The sequence below is a fragment of the Cygnus olor genome, chromosome 8, assembly GCF_009769625.2.
Source record: "Cygnus olor isolate bCygOlo1 chromosome 8, bCygOlo1.pri.v2, whole genome shotgun sequence".
Lineage (NCBI taxonomy): Eukaryota > Metazoa > Chordata > Aves > Anseriformes > Anatidae > Cygnus > Cygnus olor.
The window spans coordinates 29,390,731-29,416,428 of NC_049176.1; the positions used below are offsets into that span (position 1 = coordinate 29,390,731).

At 42.4% G+C, this 25,698-nt stretch overlaps 3 long non-coding RNA genes across 6 annotated transcripts in view; 2 read left to right on the forward strand and 1 right to left on the reverse strand.

The window, feature by feature from the left end:
• LOC121074260 overlaps positions 1-21,600 on the forward strand; it is a 65,812-nt gene extending 44,212 nt beyond the window's left edge. For 2 of the 3 annotated variants that reach the window (XR_005822235.1, XR_005822236.1), the window contains 2 exons: positions 19,592-19,716; positions 19,838-21,600. This is a non-coding gene — a long non-coding RNA (uncharacterized LOC121074260). The remainder of the gene's footprint in view (positions 1-19,591; positions 19,717-19,837) is intronic. The other variant, XR_005822234.1, reaches the window with a different exon arrangement.
• LOC121074263 lies at positions 975-15,423 on the forward strand. The gene is made up of 3 exons (XR_005822240.1): positions 975-2,937; positions 3,446-3,459; positions 15,411-15,423. It is a non-coding gene; the product is annotated as an uncharacterized LOC121074263 (long non-coding RNA).
• LOC121074261 lies at positions 2,897-9,225 on the reverse strand. Of its 2 annotated transcripts, XR_005822237.1 has the most exons (4): positions 9,121-9,225; positions 5,320-5,447; positions 4,349-4,488; positions 2,897-4,225 (listed from the first exon to the last, which is right to left on the reverse strand). It is a non-coding gene; the product is annotated as an uncharacterized LOC121074261 (long non-coding RNA). The 2 variants fall into 2 exon arrangements; XR_005822238.1 differs by lacking the exon at positions 2,897-4,225 and having other exon boundaries at positions 4,256-4,488.
• Positions 21,601-25,698: the final 4,098 nt, after the last annotated feature.

Consider the following 25,698-nt stretch of genomic DNA (forward strand, 5'->3'; position numbering starts at 1 on the left):
CAGAGAAGTCTGAATGCGTCCCCCAGCCCTCACAAAGGTGGCTGGGTATAAGTGTTTAACGTGGTCCTCGTGGGATTGCAGGACTCTTGTTCTGGGTGGAATTCTTGGAGCCAGAGACATGCTGGCCTCAAGGTCCTGTAGGCACTGACATAGGCAGCCAAGGTCCTGTTTGACCACAAAGGGATGTGTGAGTACTGAGCAGGGGCAGGGCAAGGCCCTAAAGCTTTTTTACTTGCTGGACATTTGGGGTTTCTGTTAACAGCCTTCTCATTCCTTGATTAGATCTGTAAAACCACTTCATTTAGTGATTTTTAGAATAATAAAGCCAGTAAAAGGCTAAGCCTCTTCCTTTTGATTAGCAAGTGGCGTGTAGCTTGTAGCTTCAGAGAACCACACGTAGTGGTGCAGTAGTGATGTGCCCAGGGGTGAATGGAGGTGTTGCTGTTTGCATACAGGCAGACTGCAGAACTCCAAACACCAACATTCACTCACGAGTGAATTTCTTTATCCAAGTCAATATAATGCCCCGAAAATCAGAGCTTGTACAAAAGTGCTGACACCAAGGCAGCCACGGCAGCAGAGCACTCGTGCTGCTGCCACACGGATTCAGCTGCGCTGCAGCCAAGAGCACCTTGAGAGCTGTGTCTGGGCACTGCCATCAGTTTTTAGCTCCAGAGTGCTAATACTGTGTGCTGAGAGGGTTTAGCAAAGGTTTCATGATTACACTGCACTCGGCAGTGCTTCCACAGTAGAATCAGCCTGGGTGCAAACCAACAATAAATAGTCAGTATTTCTGAGCAGGAGAAGCTGGTAAAACATTGCCCATATTGATTTGTATTTTAATGCATAGAAACCCCCTCTCATTCGTTGTTAGTTGGAGGAAGCTGGCTATGGTTGCCAAAACCACAGCACCAATAACTTAAAGCCTAAAGTAACTGAGCAAATAGATGTTTACAATAACCTACATATTGGAAAAAGTGGGTAGAAAGTTAACGTTTTCCAATTCTATGTTTAGTCGTGTAAAATTAACAAATCCCTTCACTAAAACCCACAAAAAATCAACTTCAGGGGCTAAATTTGACTTGGGTGCAAATCCAAAGCATCTCTCACAAGCCAATGCTTTTATACAGGTATAAGTGAAGTCTAATTTTGACTCCTTTTGGAGTCACGACCTTGTATCCATAGAGATGGAAGCGGAACTGGGACTTTATCCTTTTAATAGCAAAGCTTTTTTATTTGCTACTAAGCATGCAAGCTACCTGTGGGTGTCTTAACGTGGGGGGGGCAGTGTGCAGGGGAAGAAAAAAAATGGATTGAGGGGAGTCTGAATTTGGAAAGCAAGTTCTAGCAAATATAAGAAAGCATTTCTACCAAATGCTGTCATCAATGACCTTTTTTAAAAAAATAAATAAATGAAACTGGTAGCATCTGGAGTACCCTGATGCATGGGGTCCCGCTGCTTGCTTCCTCAAGCAGTTCTGTTTGCTGCCTGTAGTTCTCCTCTTTGTTTGAACTCTGTGAGCTGTGCTGGTGAAACAAAACGTGGCACAGGGTAGTCAAAGCTGAGATGTTTCTTCCTCCCAGACGTTAGTCAGTCTGGACCTTTGCTCTGTGGCACATTGAGATTCCTGCTGGAAAATCGGTACAAATCCAGATTGGGAGCAGTCTCTCTTAAAAGAGCAGCCTGTGGTTCCCCCCATCACCCACAAAAGCACATAGGAGTATTGTATCTTCCTTATGTTCTTCCTGGTGATCCTCCAAGATGTTTGGTGTTTTATGTAGACCCTTGTTCAGAGTGGGGATTTAAAAGCTGCAGTTTGGATAGAAAGATTTTTACTTGCCATTAAACGTAGCATATATTTTGAACTGGCCTATTGGCCCTTATGAGTTAAATAGCTGCTAGATAATAGTTAGAAAAACCTGTGAAAGAATGTCTGCCTTTCAGTTGTCTTCTTCCCTCAGATATTTTTGATCTAGTTCTGTTTTCATCCCAGTAATCTAGGATTTTTGCATAAAGAACAGAAGCTTCAGCAGTAACAATTGTGCTGGAAACATTCTTGGTCTGATGGGTAGTGCCAAAAAGCTACTGCTGGAAGTCTTGAAGGGAATTGATTTAAATGATTTACACACAATCTCCTGCATTTATTTATTTTTTGTACTTCACATAAGCACTGAAGAAAATTTCTTATGAGTATAAGGTACATACAATAGCATATTCCTTGCTTACGTGTAAATGTGTTGGATATTCAGTGCGCTGGGTGGTCTGAGGAATAGGAGGAGTACATGAGACAGCGCAGAAGACCCAGCACTTGCTTGCAAGAGCATATGGTGTTTCTGGTCTCTGGGACACGTATCCGTGTCCCTACTATTAGAGCTACAGAATGCAGCAAGCCGTTCAGCATATGCTGGTGCTTTTGAAGTCTTCCAGTGGTTAGAGATGGTACAGTCAGCTATAGAAAGCATAATCCTCTCTCTGCCTCATAAAGAGAGGGAGATTCTTTATGCTTAGGGAGCTTTAAATCTTTCGTTTCAAGTGGTACCTGCTCTGTCACCTGTGTGCGTGCAGCAACTGGACCCATAGAGAACGTACAGAGTAAAATATTTGGTGTTTCGGAAATCGCGATAAGACATGGATGAGGTCTTCAAGCTTCAAAGTTGCATAATTGTTGCCCATAGCCTGTCAATTACAACAGAACAACTGACAAATGAGAAAGCTTTTAACAGTGTTTGCATAGTGGGGGAACCAAACAGACCAATTTTGCAATTTGTGACTGCTTAATTATGTGTTCGAAGGCCAGGTCCGCTGCAGATAGCAATACAGGCTTCATTATGTCCCACGGTGAAAGGTTTAAAAGTCTTTTAAAAGGTTTTATAGCATCAAAAGTGCACGTAATATTTTGTTTATCGCTGGACACAATAAATTACATTCTGCTCTGTGTATGTTCTCAGCTGGCCCGAGCGCAGTGATCTTCTGGGCCATGTTGGAGGGTATTTGGGGAGCAGACAGGATCCGGCCCCAGCTGCTCCCGGCGCATCTCCCAGCAGGTCCCTGTCCAACAGCACGTCCTCTGTCAGCAGCTGGGTCTGCTGCAGCTGGCAGGAGGCGTTTCTGTGCCTTCCCGGCTGCGGGCTGCTATCCCTGTCCCTGCTGGGATTTCCGAGGGGAGAGGAGGGAGCAGGGGGAGGTGGCTTTGCTTAGGCTGCTATGGTGGTCAGAGGAGACCAGAAGTGCCATCTCAGAGCGGATTTTCCTTCCTCTCCTCTCCGTCTAACTTCCCTCCAGAGTCAATTGACAGCCAGTTGCTGTTCCACTCTTTATCCCCTTTTGTGTTCCAGGGAGGAAAGAAGGGTGGAGAAGGAGCAGGAGGCTGAAAGCACGGTAATTAAAGAAGGATGTCTGCAGAGGACCCGTCTTGTCATTGCGCTTGGCCTCTGCCTTCAGCAGCATCAGCTGGCCCTGTGGCGTGCACTGCAGCCGTGTCTCAGCTGATGCTGTGGCAGATGTGCAGACCCCCAGCCCCATTAAAATCCAAATTCCGCCCTGCTCTCACTTTCCCACAGACTGGTCACATCTTGGATGGCCTCTGCCAGGAAATACCTCGGGAAACATACTCGGGTTGTGGTACTAAATATTGGGTGGAGAGCCTCTCTCCACTGAGCATGCCGTCCTCTCCAAGGGAGGATGCATTCATCTTTTTTCCCAAGACCATCTTTGTGCACTGCTGCCATCCAAAAACTAGGCTAACTTCTGGATGCTTTTTCATTATTATTGCTTGCTCCCACACATAGGAGTAGGTGCCTGAATGTCAGATTTGTGGCGTAGATTCACTGCAGAAAGAAGCAGGCAGCAAGAAACATAATAAAGAAGTTACTGTGGGCCATGACCCCCAGGTTGGAACATACTGCTTTACAAAATAATTCCTGTGAGGTGGTGGACACCAGCCTCGGGATTTCCCGGTATCAGGCAGGGATTTCCTCCTGCCCATAGGTGTGGAGCTGCCTGTGCTAATTTACCGTGGATAGCAGGGGTCTGCTCCTTTGTCAAAAGAGTCATTTCAGTTGCCAGCTCGGGCTGGTTGGCTGCTTTGCTGTGCTGGAGTTGTTATCCGGGCTGTGCATACCAGGCTGGGATCCTCCGGTGACCGGCCTCACGTAGATCAGAGGCTGGGTTGGAGAAATCGCCCTGTGGGCTGCTGGTGGTGCACTGCAGAGCTGATCCGCTGCCCTGCCGAACCCCACGGAAGAGGGCAGGAGGGGGAAGTTGGAGCAGTTTACAGGGGAGGCTGGGGAAGATGCAGGCAAAGCTTTTCTCACTGCCACGGTGGCATCTGGTGACCCAAATGCTTACTGTACTAGAGTGTCGCCGGGTACTGCTGGAGAGTAGTTGCTGGCTGCGATGCCATCCAGTTAGCTCTTGGAGCGCTTGTGTTGTCTGGGGGTTGGGAGGGGAGCTCGGGAGGTGAGATCTTTTTCCTTGTGTTGCTGTTTCTTTTAGAGTCGCAATACATGAGGGGAGAAAGAGATTAAATCAAATTCAGTCCCGCAGCTAATGCAAATGGCAGGTTATGTACAGAAATGTGCAACGCTGACTGCGATGCTGAAGCAATATGCTGACTAAAGCATAAGGAGCGCTCCTGTATGATGTACAGCACATGCCAAGTGCAAAATGGTTAACTAGCAGCCTGCAGAAATTCAATTTTAAGTTACCAGAAAGAAAATCTTTCTTATAGGTCTTGAAACCAGAAGAAAATTTCCATCAGTAACCACCAAGAGACTGTTTCTACAGTGGAATTAGAGAAAAAAAATACGAAATAGCATCTGCCAGTCTACGAATCCGGGGGCTCTGGATGTTTTCTCCTTCCTGAAGACGGCTTCCAGCTCCGGACAGCCCCGCAGGTGATCACATCTGCCTCGAGCAAAACAAGCAGCATTTGCCTTCCAGTCCGTGGTCCAGACAGGCAGCCACCAAGGGGAGTTTATCAAATGGGCATCGCCAGGCTGTTGTAGTGATAATGCCCTGGTCCAGGGAGCTCCCCCAGCCCTCTGCTGCCTTGTACTCAGCACATCTCACAGCCTCTGCTCCCAAAATGCTGGAAGAATCATTGGAGATGTGATGAGTACAAAGAGCAGAGATCTCCCAGGTTGCACTTACTGTAAGCTATTGTTTGCTGTGAAATGCTCCACTATTTTTTGCAGAGCTGAGCATAGTGAAAATGAGCAATGGTGAGGAGTAGTACAGATGATCTTCCTTCAAACTTATCAGTTCCTTTAAATTTTGATACAAAACTTCATATTTTAAGCTTTATCTTTTATTCTTACCTTGGAGAGGGGCAGAAGTTTTGAGGGGTTTTGTTGTTGTTGGTGGTGGTTTTTTTGTTTTTCATCCCCAGTCATTCTTTGCTGAGAGAAAAGGTACAAAACTGACAGAAGGGAATATTAGTCTGCAGCTTGTAAAGAGGACAAGGACATTGCAAACAGTGGAGATTAAAAAGGGGGGAAAAAAAAAGAAGAAAATTTAACTATAAAGTACTTGACAGTGTGTCTTCTGCATTTACTGGAATATGCTGCTCAAGCTAAAACAAACAAAAACAAACAAACAATCAAACAAAAAACACCAGGACAAGAGGTAATGGGTGCTCTGCTGTTTGCTTTTAATATGATCATGGCTTTTGCTCCCACTACACTCAATGCTGCTTTTATCATTCAGAAACACACCTCATTGAGTTACTGGAAAACCAATTGTAGTGGGTAGTATGCCTCTGAGGTTATGGTGTACAGGAAAGATGTAAGCTCAAAATATTTCAACTGTCAGTGACAATACCACCTGCTAATTTATTATTACCCCATGTGTCTTATTCTTAGTCATAAATGTTTTGTTTCTTAAAGTTGAAAGCAGCTCAGCCTTGGAGGCTAAGCTTTGTATAACTGGCCTAGCTGTTGTTTCTCTGACACTTATTTCAGATGCACTAACTTACGTGTAGTCTGCAAAATCAATAAATGAAACATAGAAACTTGGTTGGAGATCAGTGTGTGTATTTTCAGATTTCTTCATATGGGAAGCAGAGGGCTAATTTAAAAATCATGCAGCTAATTCGCAGGAGGGAGAGGGAGAAATTAAATTAGGTTTCACTCCGTAGGCCGTGTTTTCAGGGACTGAAAAGCAAGGTCCAGGTTCAATGCATCATTCTTGAAGCACCGAACAAAATCCGCCTTTGTTCTTCGGTGAAACTTATCTGGAGAGGAGCTGCGCTGCTTCCTGTGAAATACAGCCCTGCAGATGTGCTTTGCTGGTCGTCCCTCTGCTTTTGCTTCCTTTGGTCAAGTAGTCAAGAATAGACACTTTGTGCTGGAGTGAAAACGATGCTGCCTCGTTTGCCCTCTGCCGAGCCTGAGCCCCGCTCACCGAAGGGCCGTGCCTTCCTGCCAGGTACCCCGGTGTTTGTTTATTTGTAAAGCGTAACGGGAGATCCCTCGGCGAAACCAAAGCTCCCTCCTTCGAGCCTTGGCAAAAGAGGCAGCCGGTTCCCAAACAAGTGCAGACAACCTGAACTGATGCTGTAAGTGCACAGACGTAGGCAACGTGCAAGTGGAGGTGATGGCCCCGATAGTTTCGCTCTACGGAGCACATGGTTGAGTTCGGGAGGAAGCTGGTCCCACTTTTAATGGGTCAGAATGTAAGAAGGTGAATTGTAGGAAATTAAGGCTTTAAGTGGCTGAGTTATAAAGCAGAATAGAAATTGATTTTGTAATCGTCTCTTGCATACTCCAAATATCCTTAAGTGCTTTATGTTTTAAATAGAGCAGAGTAAATGCATAGCAAAATGAATTGCCTATTATGCACCAAATAGTTGATTTGTTACTGAATCTTAGAAAAGGACAGGTGTTACCAGTATCTTTTCTGTAGGTATTTATTGAGCGTAAAAATCATCTTATGAAATTTTCCGGAAACCCCATCCGCACTCATGGCCCTATTGTGTTAGGTGCAGTGTAAGTAGTTAGTAAGATCCCTACCCCAAATAATACGAGCTGCTAGAAGGCAGGGCTGAGAAGTGATGCAGTGCAGAAAGGGGAAAAGAAGGGGATGTGTGCTGAAGAGAGGATGGGACGTGCAAATGTCCCATCCCTTCATTTTCATCCCCAGGGAGGTCAGCAACACACTAATGCTCTCAGTGAGGCATTGGCAGAGGTGCACAGGGACAGCACGAGAGTCCTGTCCCACCGGGGTCCCACGGGGCTGCAGGTGTAATGCCATCAGAGGCTGGGGGGAGGAGGGACGATGACTGCCTTTAGTTTTCTTAAGTTCTTTATTTGATTTAATTTAATGTAAAGGCACCTATAGCGACATATGTTCACAGACCATGAAGTGTTTGCATTGTGTGCTATGTAATGTGTCCCAATTCTCTCTAATTTTACACCGGTCCAGGCGGCTTTCCCAGGAGCATATTCCTGGCTCATATTTGTGGTGTGACATTTTTTGGTAAGTATTGTCTGGGTTAATCCACTGTGGAATAATCTTTTGGATTATCCACCGGAGCCCTGGTCTTCCAGCAGAAGCACAGACAAGCTCGAGCTAACGCTGCTTCCCTTTAGGAAGGTGATGGCTATATTCTCAGGTGAAGCAGTTACTAGAAGGAACCTGATTCTGGTTTGGTTTGGTTTGGATTTTTTTTTTAGGCTAAAGTGAGGTGCTCTAGGCAAAATAATATCCACTCCTGACTGAGAGTGAATATAAGCATGGAGGTGCTGCTAGACATCTCTACAAAAGCAGAACGAGGGGCAAAGCAGCTCATTCTGGAAGGTATTCAAATACTGCATGCTTGGGAGGCTGACTCAGTATGAGCTTTACATAAACTTCTGAATCAAAGGCTGTGGCTGTGTGTCTGCGTGTTTGTGCCACGTATTAGGGAGCTGTTTGTGGCTGTGGGTAGCCTCAGGAGGACTGGTCGTCCTGCAGTACTTGCGGTGAGCTTCTCTGCAGTTGTAAAAGCATACCTGTTCTTTGACCTACACCACTGGAACCTGTGAACTTGCACGAGCTTGGTGAACCTTAAAAAATAGGTCATGAAGATTAAAAAAAAGTAGAGGCTTTTTCCCATCCTTTGATGAATGATTCTCCTCTCACTTCCTACTGTTCCCACTTGTACTGTTGCAGTTCTCACTGCTCCCCTTTCAAGAGTCGGGATTTGCCCTGTTAATGAAAAGTGTCTGTAATTTGTAGGCTTTGCTTCTTTTCGTATAAAGATGGTGTTATGCCATTTACTTGTGTTGAGTCCTCATGTTATGGTCACAAAAGCTCTGCTCCAGGTAAGCACCCAGAAGCAAGACTGTCTGGCCCATCTGTAGGCAAATATTCGGCAAAACTGAGTGACAAAGCAGGTTTCAGCCAAGTCTGGCTAAGGTTTTGTGGGAAGAAAGGAGGGGAAAGGAAGCGTGGTCCCCATTGACTTGTGCACAGCTAACTGACAGGTTCAGCTCTTGTATACTGAGGCCTAAGATTTATTTTTTTTTAATTATTACTGAAGCAACATTTTGTGTAAACGTTTACACGTGAGTATATTTGTAGCTCTTTGCATTTTGTGCAGGCTTCCTTGGTATCTGCCTATCTACAGAGACTTAGAATAATTTCATCCAGTGAAAAATAAACCCGTGCCGTGACGGGTTTTGCATTGCCTCAGGATGGTCGGGGACACCGCAATGTCCTCGCTCGAGGTGGGAAGCAGGGAAGGTTGTGCAGCGGGGAGAGCACATCCCATAGAAGCCAGCACTAACGGGCAGGGCCAACAAAGCTCCAGCGCTGTCCCCAGGTATCTGTTCTGGTCCCTGCTCAGCTGGGCGTCGGGTTCCTTGCTGCTGGGTTGTGAGAAATCTGGGCTCTCTGACATGGGAGTACTGCTCTATAGATTTTGACCCAGAGGCTCAGCAGAAAGCCAACGAGGGCTGGATTCCCCATTTTACTTTCGGGTGTGAGCAGTATTTTTACCCCTGTATCCCTTCTCAGCAAGCAGTTTTCTATTCTTGCTCGAACACAACGAGCTATTCTTGAGCAACTTCACCGGTTCGCCAAGAATAGGGCTTGAAATATGCTCTTACCTCATACATGTGGCTATTTGTCTGTATTACCTCATGCAAACAAGAGAACTTCTTTCTTCTGCTTCTTATTGATCACAGTAGGTGACTTACTCTGCAGGAGGAAACACCTGATTTATTGGTCGTCAGTCCCCCTTCCCGAGGACACAGCGTCTGAAATAAATTGAATAAAGGGGCAGAGAATGTACTTAGACACAGGCACAATTGTTTGTGTCTCATCCTTACGATAAGAAAAAAACTCTAAAGAAAATCTAAAGTGTCATTAGTGTGATGCTATAAATAAGCAAAATGCTGCACAGATAAGAGTGTACCACATTTTCAATTCTGGAAATGGCTTGCAAGCCATTAGGTGCAGGTTAAGATACGGAACCACAGATTTAGAAAGGGGGAAAGCAAAGAAAAATTAGTGCTGAGGAGCAGAGGGAGAAAGCAATCACTGGCTCTGATTTCCAGGCTCCCCAGCCTGAGATGAACCAATTCCTTCAAGAAAGGCTGGGAGCCATCACTGTTATTTGATGAGATGTTCTGTCTTGTTCATCTCTCTCCAAATCGGCCCCAAGGAAGCAGAAGCTGACCACAGCTTTCTGCTGGGGTTTCTCCCAAGATGGGAGAGCCCCAGTGGCAACCCGAGTCCTCTTCCTCTTTCTCTACAAAGCATCCAGCAGTGGGAAGGTAGGAAGGTGAAGGAGTAGACTGTCCTGCATTCAGCATTGCATCACTGATGCACAATATTTTCGGAGCCAGCTATGCAGAAGAAAGGCTTGCACCTTCTGCATCTCAGAAGTCAGGGAGGTGCAGCAGGACGTGGCTGAGCTTCTCCGTCCCCCTCCCACCCCCTGCACACAGCCATCAAAACAACTTGGTCTCTCTGGGATGTCTGCAGCCCAGTTGATAAGACAGCAAACACCTCCTGGAGTGCAGAGAACGCGTCCCAGCCATTTGGTTTAAGAGCTGAATGGTAGAGCTCAGAAGACATGTTTTCCATTCAGTAAAAGAAAAGAAAGTAAAGGATAAAAAAAAAAGCTGCTCTCACTGCTTTCCACTGTCATCCTCTGGAGCCTTGAGGGCCGTGTGTGTGTCACACCCTTACTTTGTAGCTCTTGCATTTATAGACTCTGTTTTTCACTCCCCGAGATTTATTGTCCCAGTGAAGAAACAGTCTGGATATGCCTCTGAAGTGGAAATGTAGCCATGTATTTGCTAAGAACAAGTTTGTGGTTTACCAGAATATTTCTGTTTCCTTCTGAGGTTTCCAGCTAATGAAGGGGAATTTATCCAGTACATTTATTGACATTAAAATAAGAGTTGCAGTCCATAAATAATCCCATTGTTGTTTTAGCTTGCAGTTTAAAACATTTTGTCAGCAGCATTGTCGTCTGCTGTGACTCAGCTTTGTGTTTTTCCTCGCAGTACCAGAGCAGCTCGCTGGTAACGCAGACGCACATTCCAGCCATTCCTACTGAGTAGGCTTCTAAGCCTGCTTTGAAACCATTCCTCAGCTTTTCAGCACTGAGCACGGCTGATCCACGGCACAGAGTCAAGTTCACAGTCATTCCCTACTTTATGAAGGTAAAAGCGTAGCGCCCCGAGTGCTTTCTGGGTTCCTGTGAACTCCTGCCACTTCAGAGCTGGCAGAAGGCTGGGAGAGACAGGTGACATGGTGGCATAAGGGCCACCACCTCTGTTTTACCCGCAGGCATACAGAAGCACATGGCCAAAAGGGCCATGATTAGGCTGAACGTAGGGTGCAAGTTATTTGTTAGTGCCTCCTGGGAGCTTCCTGGCCCTGTCTGTCACCGCCCTAAACGAGCCTTCGTGCACAGAATGTGCCCTCCCCTTAAATGTGGATCCCTGTCAGAGAATTTCTGTATAGTCTCCTCTTTGCTAGCAGTGCGCCATGTTTTGAACTAAATTTGATCTTCTAAATCTGAAGTAATACATTTTCTTTAGTTTTAAACTCATGAACAACTATCAGTTTGATTAGCTGAAACTTCCCCCCCTTCTTTATGGAACTATTTATTTTTGATGAGCTACGACTGCTGTGGATGTTTTTCGAAAGAGATTAAGAAAAAAAAATGAACCTCACAAAGACAGACAAGTGTTGCAGACTTAATCAATCTCCGAAATTCCTTTGTATGACCAGTTAACAGAAAAAAGGATGTTTATAGTGATGTCTTTCGAATAAACTATGTACAGAGATTTGCCTTCCAGGATGTGATGCTCAGTGGCATGGATTACACAAGAGCGTACATTTATCTTAGCATCACCAAAGTGTTATCTTGCTGTAAAATGTTCAGTAATCCAGAGGCACTTTAATACATCATATCAGGTTCACTTGTAAAATTTGCTTCCATGCAGCTCAGTCCTTCCCCACAGTTTTCCAGGTGTGCTGTTCAGCCCGCTGGCTGCCATTCAGCCGTATTGTCAAGAGGACAAGTCTGACACCTCAAGAGGTGAAGCAGAGGAATAGACAGGTATTTAAATAGACATGTGAACCAGCAAACAAGGGTGGTTTTAATAGTAGTAACATTTTAATCTTGTTAAAAAGACTGAAGAGGATTTACTTATTCATGGACTAAAATTGCAAAGTATGTGTGGAGCTGTTGTTAGTGCTGAGGGCACTGGAAATCCATATGATTCAGTGTATTTATTGTTTTAATTGTTCATATTTCCTTTGCTTTGAGGGATTTGGTCTTTGGGATTAATATGATGGTCACTGCCACATCTGTCTTGGATTCCTTATTCCTCAAGAATAGCCCTAAGCAGAAAGCATTACAGAAGTCTCTCATTAGGAAGGAGTAGTCACAGCCTTTCATGTAGTTGTAGATGATAAAAGGCACTGATTTAGCACTGCTGCCTGTGAATCCATCAGCACTGGTGGACTCAGCAGGTCCTATGAAAGAAAGCCATTTCCAGGCAGACTTTGGGCACTTGTCTATCACTCTTGATTAATACTAAAGTCTTCCTTTCTACTGTGAGCCACTTGCAGCAACTAGTTATCAGAAACTGGAAGAATAAGCGAAAATCAGAGCATGGTTTCAGAGAGAGAAATGCTTCCTGTGGCATATGACACTGCAGTCTTTGAATCTGAAGGTAGTTCTCAATCTACTTTAGACATTTAGGCATACTTTAGGCATTACTTCATGTAATGTTGAGTTTGTAGGTTTCTATAATACCTACAAACTCAAAAGGAGGAGTGACACGAGGCCTCCCTGTGCCTGGACTACCAAACAGTCCACTCGAGTCATCTGTGCAGTAGGTATCAGTACTCAGCCTCCTAAGCCTGACCAAGCTAACTATGGAAATGTGCTGAGCCTGATGCTTTTTGCTTGCTAGCGGCCTCTCTTAAAATACCCTGCAGGCCTCTAAAATAGAAATTGTCTGTAGCAGTCCCACAGTTACTTCTTGTGGTGTTTGGACTCTTCTGCATCCCTATTCCACTTCCTTCTTTATCTACATGGAAGCAAGCTTGCGTGGAGAAAATACATTTTAGTTCTAGTACATCAGGACATCTTAAATATAGGCAGTGTATGCAGCTTTAGATGTTTCTGTATATGCAGAGAGACGATTGAGAACGAGGTTATGATTTGTGTTAGTACCAATTTAGCCACAGCTCAAGTAACGTCCTCCTGCAACAGCAGCCAGTGTCCATGGATCACTGAAGACACCGAGTAAAGATAAAACCTAAAGTGGGGCTGAATGAGAATTAGTTTTCAGGTGACTCAACAGTTACTCTTAATGTGTGGTATCAGCCACTCAGGGCAATGCTCAATTGTGCCATCCCTTAGCAAAGGTTTAAATATTGACTCCCCTCTGGTGTGTCGGGAATCTCTGTCCTAGTGAAAACTTACTACTTTATTTATGATTGGATTTTTCATAAGAGTCATACTGAGATTATTATATGACATGAAAACACTGTCAAACAACTGTTAACTTAAAAAAAATTTAAACCAGAAAATATTAAATCAACTGTATATTATATATAGAGTGCAGTAGAAGAAAACCAAAATTCTGTACTTCCGAATAAGATTTTTTCCAATTGGCTGGCACAGGGAGCAAGTTTGTCTTATATATGCCACTTTACAAATAAGTCCAATAATTGTAGAGGGAGCAACTGCTCCAGAGCTCTGCCAGTGTTCATCAGACACAGTGACAGTAGCCACATCATTAATCTCATAGTATATTAGAAATAAAGTCACTGGAATGGAATGGTGTCAAAGGATAAATGTTTCCCCCTTTGAAAATAAACTTCTCAGTTTCACCTCATTGTGTTGTCTTTGTGTGTGTGTGTGTGTGTGTGTGTCCTTTCCACCCTCCCTTCAATAAATCCTTTGGTTTCACCTGGCATTTAGGTAACAGTAGGAGACCAATATCCGATGTCAGGGCTCATTCGACAGTTATCAGTTTAGCATACCCTTAAATCCCCCCTGTGCTGTGCCAAGACCAATCCTCTCCTGGAGAGGTTAAACATATGCATTACATATTGAAACAATGTAAGTAGCATGTAATTAGCGCTGTTTATGCAATCTCACTTTAAATTATACTTTAAAACCTACAATGTTTTTCAAGGCACTTAATGTTAGGGAGACTTAAATGAGCATTCATCTTGTCATTTTTAACTTTATTCATAAATAGCGGTCTAAATATATTTGAATGGGTTATTGCATTAGATCCCATTAACTGAAGCACACGTTCTTGCGTTAGAGGATATAGTTCCTAATGAAATATCCGTTAAAATGATGAAACTCATGAATATGGCAATTAAATTTCCAAACTGTCATCAACAACTTTAACAAAAGATGTTTGAACTGGGGAGGGAGGGTGTAGGGGAGACTATTTTTCTGTCCTATTTTTTCCCCCCCTTTTTTTCCTTTTTTTTTTTTTTTTTTTTAAGTCTTGTTCCATAAGGATTATAGCTCCCCCGCTGTTTGGAAAAGATAATTTCACTTGTAACACTAATAACTTGAGCAGGGAGAAGGCTGGCTGGGTGAATGGAATGCACTTCACTGCACATCTTGGCTTCGCTAGAAATCGGAAACAGATGGTCCTTGCGGCTGGCTTCCCACTCGGGCCCGCTCAGTGCCAGCCTGTGGTCGTTGGCTGGTTGCTGCTGGCACTGTGTGACTTGAACATAGTAGGACAGTGGCAAAAGAAATCAAATCTTTTTCATTGAGCAGCAAACTGTAATGAAATTTGACAGATCTGACATTCTATACCCAACATCTAGTTAGAATATATTAACCTTTTAGTTTTCTTGAGCTCCTCTCCTACAAGTTATGAATCTTACTATTAGAGTTTTGCAGTGGCTGTGGAGATGGTGGAAAGCAGCATCTTCTGCATGCCCTCTAATGTCAGAGTTAAAATAATATATTTCAAATAATAAAGGAAAGGCTGGGCTTCTAAACATTACCATTTTTTATACAAAAAAAAAAAGTTAGCAATAGAAATAACAGTTAGTTACTTTTGTTAATATTTCATTCTAGGAAGAGAAAGGAAAACAGTAGTAAGGTGACATTCCAGCCCCATTTACCTGATAAGAATGTTTTCTGGGTACGTCCTGCATGCCCTCCTCAGGGGGTAATGTTACCTTTGATGCAGCTGCATCAAAACAGAGTTTGTAGTTTAGATTAATGATTTTATTTTCATTTCTGTGAATTTGCATTTACGTAGATCTTTTAGATATTTCCGGGGCAGAAGTCCTTCTTTCCCTCTGAAAGCCTTTCCCAGGTATGACCATTAAGCTTTTTTTCCAGATTTGTCCCTCCTAGCCCTTCTCAGGAGACCTGGCTGGCTGTCACAGACATTGGGGCCGCGGAGTGCATGCTCCCAGGGCTGGTACCCGTCTCAGGTGAAGGATGTGTTGGACTGTTGTGTTGATTTATAGCTACAGATTAGGAAATAGTTGGGTATATTTCAACTTCCAAATAAATCTGGCTTATGTTCCTTTACATTTTGGGTTGATAGAGAAGAATTTTTACATTTTTTGTAATGTTTCTGTGCCGTTCCTTCCCCTTAAGTCCTTTTATCTGCTCCTCCTGTTTCTTTCAGACGCGAAGTCCCAGCCCTGTCTGTGAAGTCAGGGTGTCCATGCTGACAGACCATTCTGTCAGGAGCGGGATCTTGGTGCTTGCTTCAGATGAGGCAAAAGGGGGAGTGCAGATGGCAAGAAGAAATTCAGAGGAGCGAGAGGGGAACGGGCAGGAATACATACAACAGAGTTACGGGGAAAATGCAGAGAGCAAAGACAACTTTCCTGTGGAAGGGGAAAGGACTTCTTTCCCTGGGTTTGGCCACATCATCCAGCATGCGTGGGTCACCTTGAGTATCCCGCAGAAGCTTTACTGTTGCACTCATTTTGGCTGAGGAGCTCTTGAAGGTGCAGGCGCAGCGGTCACGTGCTGCTTCTGTCCTTGTTTACGCCTTCAGCAACAGCAGATCCTCTTGATTGAAGCCAGGATTATAGGATTTCCAAAAGCTAGAACACACACTCATTGTCAGCAACTTTGCATAAGTTCAGAGGCTGTCCAAAAATCAACTGCCTGCTCTCACGTGGCACTTGAACTAATTGTCACTGCTCGAGATAAGGAAATCCTCTCCGTAACTCATCTAAGTGCAGGCTTCCCAAGGAAAACGCCTCCCAAATTAGGAACAGATCTAATCAGTTGCAATCTTCCAAAAAGGTTCTAAGCAATTGCCACTGAAGAAATAAGGGGGATAAAGGGAATCAAGAAAGTGTTAACGAGCAGTAGAGACGGTGCAATTAATAGGTGTTCTAGCAGGGAGCCCCAGGATCCTAAAGATGTGCCCAGCGCTGGGAGCTGCACGCAGTTCTGCGGGGCTTCTTTTACCGACGTGAACAGTAGAAGCCAACATTTGGAGAAAGCGCCTGCTATGCCAACATTTCTAATGCTCTCATGCATTCAGTTTCCAGTAGACTGTAAAATGCCAGCTTGATATAGTCATCTGAATTAATATACTTTATTAGCCTTTTTTAGCATTCCGTCCTGGTTTCGTACACTTGATAGCAACGATGACCTCACCAAACGTGCTGCCGAGGGCAGATGCGGAGGGGCACGCTCGTGCTGCGGGTGCTGCGGCAGGTAACTCTGCTCGACAATGAAGCGAATTTATTTTTGGATAGTTGGCCACTTCTTCAGTAGGAAGTCAGAAAGCAACTGGCAAGCACTTCAATTCATTGCTTGAGGCCTAAAGCTGTCGGAAAACAAATCTCTTCCCCCGTAGCCCACAAACACAGACACCTAACTTATTTCCAAGTTGAAGTATCACTCATATATTGCAAGCATTTTGATTTTGCAGCTGTGTCTGCGCGAATGTCCACGCAGCACGAAAGCTTTTTCTTCCTTCGGAACAGATCTGATTTAGAAGCAAACATCTTTGTGGCTTATTAGTCGTTGGAAGGCATCGTTTTGTCCTAGTACTATTCACAGGGAGTGTTGTGCAGAATGCTGATTGACAAGAGTTAAATTCAAAACATGTAGCCATTTTCTGGTGTGTGGTTTTTTTCCTGATTGAAGGAAAACTACTTAGATGTTTGTTTCCAAAACGGCATCTGTCAGCAATCAAAGGGGAAAAATTGCATAAAACAAATGCAATTGTTTGGAGTAGCATTTCCTGGATCATGTTAAATGCTTGATTTGCTCCCCATTATGCTCACCAAATAATTTTATTTTCCACAATAATTGCAATATTTAACATGTTGTATTTAATCTTGTTTTAATGCTATTAACAACAGCCGCTTATGAAAGGAATAATTGCTCTATGGGTAAGAACCCACCATCCCCGGCATCAGAACGAACAATGGCAAAGTTAACTACACCTAATTGTGCTGAATTTAAAACACAGTTAACCAACAGCGCTCCTCGTTTCTTCGCACATAACTGCTGTACTGTCAGGAAGGAAATGGTTTCATGCTTCTGTCATTCATAAGCTGAAAAGTGTACGCTCTTCTGAAAAAATGTTTATCCAGTGTGTTTATAATTAATATTCTGAAGTAAAGTAATATATTGCCATAGGAAGACCTAAGTGCTCTCCAAGCAGTGGTTAATACAGCAATCAAGAGAAGTTTGTCAGTGGATCTATAACTGCATCGGGCAGTGGAAAACCTGATAGACTGAGCAGAGATTTATCACAACTTGAGGGGAAAGATACGCAGCCCAACTGGCTATAAAATACTAAATAAATTATAAGCAGGGTGGGCAAGTTGTTTGTTTTGAGAGGCAGCAGCAAAAACAGCAGCATAAAATCGAACCTGACACCCGTTCAAAGGCTGATCATTACTTCAGGTTTTTACTTTATATTTCGTATGATTATTTTCAGGGAGCTTTTTCAGGAAGCAGCAAGCCCCGCCGAGGACAGGTAGCGTTAGCGAAGCCGAAGTAACAGAAGACGATAAACGCTTTGGCCGGCCAGTGCAAGGACAGTTCCTGGCACAGCGTCCCTTTTTTTTTTTTTCCTGGACTCTGACTAAAACTTAACACTTCCCGTGCTAGTCCGACCCTTCACTGCAAGTAGCAGTGATACTGTACCTGCTATCCAGGGGGAAAAAAAATAAAAAAGCTAACTGGGATGTGAAGTAGTTGTACAGATCATGCACTGACATATTTTTTTGTGCAGTCCCAATAGATGGTTAGGGCTGGGGCAAAAACAAAGACTAACCCCTGCGTGTTACATCAGCACTTTGTATTTTATCCTAAGTCATTTGCTTATCTTGCACATCACAGAAATCTGAAAGTATTACTGAGGCTGGATGAAAGTTAGTTCTGTCCTGTGTGAATGATGGTTTTGTAATCTGTGCAGCCCGGAATTACAATTTTGCTGCAGCCAAATAGTTAAACAATTGTTAGTACACAAAACAATCAAACGAGGAATTGTGCGCCCACAAGCTTCCCTTTTTGATACAAGCAGAAATAGATATTGTTTAAAATAGAGGGGATATTTTTGATCCGTTTTCCTCCTGCATCCAAACGACAGAAAGATTCGCAGCGTATCGCTGTTTGTGAGCGAGCGAGCTCTACCAGCCCCAGCTCGACAGACCCAGGCGACGTTCCTGGCGAGTCTGGTGGCCAGTGCAGAAGTTCATTTTTTTTGAGCACTTGAGGGAAGGCGCTGCTGCACGGGCTGAAGTGCCCTGTTGTGGGGTGGTGGTGCTCAGAGCTGAGCATCCGTCGCTGGGCGGCTTAAATGGGAAGCATTTGCTGCCTGTTTAATACTCAGCTGTCCTAAAAGTAATACTTCTGTTTTGCAGTGCCCCAGCAGAAGTGGGAAACAGAGGTTTATAATAAAATATACAATTATCTTTTACCTGTTTTTCCAGGAAAGGATCTTAACATTGAACATTACCAGGATTTTATAACTTTCCAAAACTATTTATTCTGCAGTTGTCTTTTTTCCAAGCTATCTGTCAATTCTGCATTTAAATTATGAATGCTGTGGAGAATACCGATGCCCAGAGGAAGAAACAAACCTCTGTGAGGCTTTTGGCATTATTGCCTGGTGGTATCAGGAAGGGTAACATTAAGAACAAGTTTTTAAAATATGGTGGCAAAAAAATATTTAAAAAAAAAAGACAAGAAGGAAATTGTTTGGCTCTTAGGGAGCACTTTAGCCATTTGAACCTTCATATGAAAAGTCATTCATTTAAAGAATAAGATCTGGTATCTAAAATCAAGAAGGAACAAAGAGCCAAAACTTTAACGTCTCTCTTATTTAAATCAATTAAATAAATAAATGAAAGAGCATTTGATTCTTTCAGAAAGCTCCTTTCACTGAATCGAGAAATAAACTCAAGCAGTTTATACTTTTGTTTTGCTCTTGCATTGCTTAAATAATTATATGCACAGTTATGAAAGAAAGAAAAAGAAAAAAGAAAGGTGCAATTCTTTTTGCTCAGTCTTTTTTTTTTTTTTGCCCAGTCACGTACATGAGAAAAGTAGCTGCGATAAACAGATACTGAATCAGACTGAAAGTCTTTTTTTTTTCTAAAAAAAAAAAGAAAAAAAATCAAAACATTGCATGATAGTCTCTAAGCAGTTCCATCTGTCAAGCAGAAATTTTAGGCTAATAGCCTGTGGCGATCTCCCTCCGCAGTCCACTACCTGCCTTTGTCCTATTAAATCTCTTTATTCTTCTTAAAAAAGGAAAAAGGGGAAAGGAAAGAAAAACCTTGCAGACCAAAATCATCTGAGTGATGAAGCCCTAATTTTGACCGCCTCTCTTTGATGTTGAGCAGTGGGTTCTTATTTAAAAAAAAAAAAAAAAAAGGAGTGAGTGAGAGAGAGGGAGAGGGGGAGAGAGAGGGAGAGAGAGAGAGGAGAAGACAGTGCTAGGAGCAGATGACTTTTCATCTCCACTTCACCTTGCCACTGGGTCTGTGAGAGATTGGTTCATTGTCAAGGAGATTTTTTTTTTTTTACCCATGATTCCATATGGTATGGACCGGGCTACATGTTGCCCAACATGCCAGTGCAAATGTTTTCTCAATTAGGTGTCTTATCTCCCGTGAGTTAGCATCAGATGAAGCTTGCTGACAGCATAATGGCAGGGAAAACCTCCGACGGCTCCATCAAATGGCAGCTCTGCTACGACATCTCGGCCAGAACTTGGTGGATGGTGAGTTGGCAGCAGGGCTGCTTTTTTTTTTCTCCCTTTTCTACTTTCCCTCCCTCTTTGACAAAATGTCCCAGACCTCACATTTATCAAATTAACATTTGATTTTTTTCACACTCTTCAGTGGAGCAGCCTCACACTTGTCCCACTTGTGTGCTTTCCCCTGTGTAACAGGAGACCGTTAATGTGCACTACAGTTTCCACAGGGAAGCTTTCTCAATTCTCCTTAAGGAAGGAAAAAAAAATAAAAAAATACACAAACTATGCAAAGAAGTAGTTTGCAAAAGCCTCGTGCAGAGTAACTTGTCTCGGTCGGCTGCCTACTGCTCAGTTTGTTTTACTTTATCTGCTGCTTTCAAGCGTCCGTGTGCGTGATTTTTTACCATGCACTATTTTGTAAAGAGGGGAGGTGGAAAGTTCAGCCTGCTGCACAGCGAGCCGGTGCCTGTAAAAGCCTGCAACGGTGCGGTCGTGGCGTGGTGTAAAAACCATCACGTGTGCGGGGAGCGCGGTTTGCGAGGTGCTGCCTTTCGCCGGAGCCCCCGATCTAACTTCTCCCTCCGCTTGTTTATGTGAGAGCAGGTTCCCGGGCTGCGCTGACCTGGAGCCATGTGTTACGGATCCCACCGAGCCTGGCTCGGGCTGCTTTGGGGCGCAATTAAAGTTTCCCTAAAGTCCCAACGTGCTCCGTAGAACGAGTTAACTAGCATGTCATGGTCAGCCGGGCCAGACAACCTTTGACATCTTGAATCTATAAGAGGTATAGTGAGTTGGGAGGATGCACAATAGCCCATTGTGGCAGAAGATGCAAGTCCTGTTGTGAGGAAGAGAGTCCTCAAATCATTACTGCCCTCGTTAGCGTGTTGTCCGTTAGGGATTAATTCGTTAGCAGCGCATTTTGAGTTTTCTGTAATTATTATTCTTGTGGCAAGCGTGAATTCTTCCAGTGAGAGGAAAAGTTTGCTGCCAGGACAATGAATGTATTATCCGCTCCTAACTGGACCGTGAACCTCAGCTCGTTTCACATAGATATCAGTTAAAAAAGGACTGGCGAGTGGAATTACAAAACAAGGCATGATCACTTTCATTGTATGATACGCTGAAACAAGTCGGGGGCTCTCCCTCCCCCTCGCCGCCCCGGACCAATTTTGGTATCATTTGGAAAGTTTAAGACCTCTGAGGACTTGAAAGACTTTTAAAAGTGAGATCCGGAAGGTTTTTATTCTGCAGCTTGGTGGTGGCCATTGTGTATATCATGTGGCTTGTATTTAAAGGTGTTTGGGCTCGGGTTTTTCAGTTTTGTTTTGTCTAAACTCTTAATTTTTTAACCGTCTATTAGAGGTTTGCCAGCGGTTGCCAGTGAAATGTAACATGCAGCTTTTGGTTAATGGGAATAGGGAAGGCTAACCACTTTACTTATAGTACTGATTTTCCAATTAGACTTTCTGCCAGGGGAAGTTGGAGGGGGAAGGGGTATTTGCATGCACATAAACTGTTGACTATTCATGTGACTTTTTTTTTAGCTGGTTAAACCCCTGTAAATAAGGCTATTGATTCTGAGTTATCATTTTCAAAGCAAAGTTTTCGACTGCCTGTTTTAACCACACAATTTATATCGTGCTGTGATTTTGCCTTATTCTAAGCCATTTGTGTATTTTATTACCACTCCTCTTTTATTGTCTATCGGCTGCTTTTATGATGAGGTACGTCAATGTTTATTATTTAATAAGTATCCTCAAATGCTATTAGGCAGTTATTGTCACCCTTTAGAAAGTATCCAAGGAAGTTTCATTTCAGTCACATTTATTTCACAGATGTTTTAGTACTGTGAATATAATATGTAAAAATGCTGGAAACATTTAGTAATGCACTTGCCTAAAAATAAACAGTTTTATAACCACACATGCTGTTGTTTAGATTAAACATTGCAGAAAGTTCTCCTTAAACTTGAACGTCACACCATTTATTTTCTAAGAGAACAAAAACCCCACTAAAATAGCCTTTTTTTTGGTAGAAGTTGTGCTAGATGAAAGAGAGGTTATTTTTAGCTGAAATGAATAATTCAAGATCTTTACAATAGATGCGTTAATTGCAAATAATTTTCATACAAAGTTTCAATTATTGATGGAGCAATAAGCAGTTTTTCATACAGTCTGTGAATCTAAAATGCACAACAAAAAGTAGATATCTATCATTTTTTTTCACCCCCAAAACCTCACCACATTTGCCACATTCTTTTAATCAAAAGTAAGCTAGAGAGCAGATCTTAATGTTTTAAAGACAAATAAAGCTTTTAAAATTACCTCATGCATCGTCTGGCTGCACAAAATCTCAGCTGCATAGTGCTAAACTTCGGTTTGGTACTGCCAGCATACAAAGAGATGAGTGAATACCCCTTGCACCCATATGGACTCAGCTGCCAGCACTGTGATATGCAATTTTGCTTTTTAATGAATCGTAAACAATTTGTGTGTCAAACGAGTGAGTTTGTTTGCTTTCTGGAGCAGGTTCTAAATCAGTTTTTAGCTAGAGCTGCGTACTGTACTGGAGTATTATGCCCAAATTTAAAGGTTCTGTGTCATTTTGATGAAAAGACCTGTTATAATGAAAGAAACGGCTTTATAAAAGGCTGGGTGTAGTAATCTCTCTTTCTTTCTCTCTCTCTCTCTCTCTCTCTCTCTCTGTCTCTCAACCTCACACTCTCCCTCTTTCACTCCAGTCTATAGCATGTTTATAGCTAGCTAGCTGAAGATAATGGAGATTGGTTGATTGCATGATTAGGAAAATGAATGGATTTTATCGTTGGGCAAAGCAGCTTGCATTTTTGAAAGGTGGCTTTAAAATGCAGACTTCTAATTTTGACCTTATTTTCTTTCACTGATAATCTTTATTAATGCTCCTTTAATTCGTTTTTCCTCATCACAGTTAGGTTTTCTCTCTAGCCAGCTGATGGGATGGTTAATATATTTTATCTTGCCAAAATAGCACGAGCTCAAGGTAAAAGAAGAACATGATTCTTCTTTCTTGCAGACAGTTATTAATGTTTCAAACTATTTTGATGGAGCCCACAGGATTTGTACATTTTAACAATAATTGCATTTGTCACCACAGTTCTTAGGCAATCTTTTGATACCTAATCTATTTTTCTCATGCTTTGCTTTAATCAAGTAAGTGCAGAAACATTTATTTGGCTATATTGTAATATGACATTTGAGCAGAAAACTTCCCCAAAATGCTGTAAATTTGTGTGAGAAGGAATTACATATTTTACATAGATATAAAAGCAAATACTTTAACCAGTATAGCAGCCTGAAGGTATGATAAGAACAGATTTGTTGAAAAAAGGACCATTATTTTGTCACTTTTTATTTAAATTTGATGCTGTCATACAGGCACTAAAGGGTTAGTTATAGAAAAGTTTCAGTACTCTGTCTTGCATTTGTAACAAATATGTGCAGCTGTGCTACTTGTATAAACATTTATTTCAAGCTGATTATTTTTTTAAATTATTTGCTCTAGCAAGCCTATATGATGTGACTATCATATATGTTTAATAAGGGATTGACTGCAAAATTCCTTTGCACGGGGTTATTGAAATACATACGTAGCAAAGTTATATACTAGGAGAAAATTCTCAGTGACAATACAGAACCAGAGACCCTGGGCCAAATTCTGCTCCGCATTTACGCTGCCGTCAGCCTGGAGTCGCTGCGTTAAGCGAAGCAGAGCATCTCCAGGTTTACCTCCCTGAGTGACTGGGAGCCAACTTTGACCCAAAATTTGAGTATCTCAGTCCAAACAGCTTCAAGACCCAAAGTTTCCTTTTGTGAGACAAAAAAAAAAAAAAAAAAAAGCCTTATTAATAAATAAGAAGCCATTTCAAATGACTCCATGTATGCGCTAACATGTAAACTGCTGGGTTTGAATATGACAGTTAAAGCAGACCCTTCAGACATTTTTCAGAATATTATTTTCTAGTTTTGTTATCCAGCTGTCAATCCATATTTCCGTACATAGAACTTTATTTTCTTTACCATAAGTTAAAAGATAATTTATTAAAGATACCAGGACCAGGCTTGAACTGGACATTTTGTTACTTTAAAGGTTTTTAACCCAACATCATTTTTTCACTGAAAACTTTTCTTTCACACCTGTGCTCCATTTTCAGAGGAATAGCTGAAATCGCTCAGGTAACTTGTGCAGTAGAAAAAATGAGAATTTCGAAATGTTATTAACATTTCTGTCAATTAAGAACTAATGGAATCCTCACCATGGATCTCATTGCAAATGAGATTAAAAATAATGGCATAGCTAATAAATATTCAGTTTTGTCATATGGAAAGCTGATTGGCACTACTAAAGCTAAAATTGTCTAGAAGCATGAAACACTCAAAATCAGTATTTCTCATTTAAATCACTGTGCACATCTATACGTGTACGCACGTACATACTCTAATGTAAGTTTATCATGATAAGCCCTTCATCCTGTCGAATTCCTCGTGGCTTTGCTGATTTGTGCTCCCTGGTTATCATTTAGGGTGTATCAAGAAGCATACATGTATTAGCGATTATACTAGACCTGCCTATACAGCAATAACAACATGTGAACAAAGAATAACATTGCAGTATGGATTTTCTTTGTTTTATCCGGTAACTCTTGTATATTCATGCACTGCTCACCCGTCGTATAAAAGTTTTTATTAAAATTATTCCTTCCCTGTCAGAGTTGCTAAATTCCATATATAACTTAAACAATTCAGTGCATCGTTCTGCACACTTCTGCTACTTTATCGTGTCTTTGCTCTCTACGAATGTCCTCCTTTTGCCTACAAGCCTTTTCTCTAGTTGCTTTCCACTCTTTTTCCTTCACCTGTCCCGAATATTGCCATGAATGTTTCTAATTTAAAGCCAGAGGAGTCAGTGGCTGATTAGAAGACAGGAAATTGGAGGATTAAACTGTCTGGTTGAACTTCCTTTACTTATCAGTACTGTGTAACTTACACTGGATTATAAACTCGTTGGGACAATTTCTACAATGTATTGGTACTTCTGTTTTCTTAATCTTTATTTTTCTGGAGAAAATGTGGAAAATGAGGAAAATGAGTAGTTTGTGGCTAAAGAATACTTTTTTTTGTAACGTTGAAGCACTGTAGGTTTAATTTAAATTTATATATATGTCTTCAGATAGGAGATTTCACTCATTTTTTTAACTATGCAGGTTTATAATACATATTTTAAATTAACTTCAGTATGTAAACAACCAAGCAACAGATACTTTTGGGGAGGGGGAGGGAAATGACATCATTTTAGTAAGAGGAGAACGTGCCACGTTAACCCTTGGTCAGCCCTCGTCCCCTCAGAAACTTTCATGTCCGGCATAACGCGATGGTGCGGCCACGGGACTCTCTGGGGAAGGGGCACAGAAGAAAGCCAGCTCGTCCAAAATCTTCGTCAGGACTCATGGTGGGTCTAAGCCAGGAGCCAGCAGTGTGATGTCCTCGTCTGGCACTCACCGGGGCAGAAGGATGCAGTGTTGTGTAGATAGATAGCTCATTCTCTCTGCCGATAAATACGAGGACTTCTAGCCTGAGACCATGCTATATGTAAGGTACCTCTGTGCTACCACTCACCATTCACCATCCTTTTAATTCCACACACTGTAATCAGCACTGGATTGAGTTCTGAAGTGTCCAAACTTTTGTGAATACTAGACCATGAAGAAAAATGAAAAATGTAGGTACTGTCTTGAAAGGTCTAACACCGTAATCTGAATCCAAAGGCTGCAAGGCTAATTGTACACTTGACTTTAAACGCCACGGCTGGATCTTTAAATTGATCAGGATGCTTGTGATCTTTTCTGGCAGTGTGGTCGTGGTACATTAGGCAAACCCTTCACTAATAAAAAGAGTAATCAAAAATGGAGATGAAAATGAATATTCTGCAAGGTTTTGCTGGCACAGTCCAAGTGGTTTCCATAAGAACAAA